Raw genomic sequence first — 1,189 nt, 5'->3', positions numbered from 1 at the left:
GGGGGGTATAGCATCAGATCCGATGGGGACATACATATATACATTATATATTATCACGCAGTCTGTTTTTGCTGAAAAGAAAGAGCCTTTGAGGCAGCAGGTTGAATTGAGTGCAAAATTGTCACAGTGGTAACTTGCAGCATCTACCATGCATATTATTAACTGTTTTATGCCCCCATCGACATAATTTAGACCATTTAAGAGACAAGCTGCTTCGATCCTTCCTGCCGCAGCAACTCCAGCTGAATAGGATGCAGCTGTATACGATAACACACAGCCATGTGCTTGTAATAATGTGTCACTACGCACTGGAATCAGGCGCTCGTCAATTGTTGGGCATGTGGCGTTATTGGTATAATTTTAAAGCTTGTTTATTTGTTATGCTTTCGATAAAAAAAATACACATTTACTTTAAATAAAAAGTCAATACATTAGCGACTGAAGGAGGCGGGATCGCCATGTTTCGGGAAAATGGCCGCCAAAGTTTGGTGACTTTCATAGGTTTTGGAGTCCAACATTTTCAGTATTTTCATAATCAAGGCAGAAATTTGTCTTAAAATAGACGGAACAGGTGTTGAGCCACAAAAAAGTAGGAAATGATCAAACCAACAACTTCATCATGTTGACGAGCGCTTGGTTCCACCACGATGCCAAACGAATTAATAATTCATGTTAATGGATTCAGTATTCTAGATCAAAGACAGAAGCACTACATAAAATTGACTTCTCCTCTAGTGAATCAAACTCACAATTGGTGCTCATCTGCGAAGCGCCCATAGATTTGTAGGATAATAATTCCTAGCCAGCGCACTCTGACGTAATTTAGGTTAAAATAAAACGCACCGCTTGACTCTATTTGGAACCAAATGAGGGATAGGCCTAGGTTCCACGCGCTTCAAAGAGGTTATGAATTGTACGATTTAGCACCCAGTTGCTCTCAACTATAATGAAACTGGTGTTTTTCTCTTCATTTACCCGCTCTTGGTGCGCATAAGCGTAGCGATGTCTCGGGAGAGCAAAGAACAGCGGCCATGACAGTACCCGACCTAGGATATAGAAACAAGTCTATGGAAGCGCCTAATCATTATACAACAGATACAAGTCTTCTGCGACACAAGTGACGTTGTTCTGAGGATATTTTTTGTATCGGAGAGAGAGAGAGAGGGAGAGAGAGAGAGAGAGAGAGAGA

The sequence above is a fragment of the Aplysia californica genome, unplaced genomic scaffold (genome assembly GCF_000002075.1).
Source record: "Aplysia californica isolate F4 #8 unplaced genomic scaffold, AplCal3.0 scaffold00356, whole genome shotgun sequence".
In the NCBI taxonomy this organism is placed as follows: domain Eukaryota; kingdom Metazoa; phylum Mollusca; class Gastropoda; order Aplysiida; family Aplysiidae; genus Aplysia; species Aplysia californica.
Note: the sequence above shows the minus strand (reverse complement) of the source record.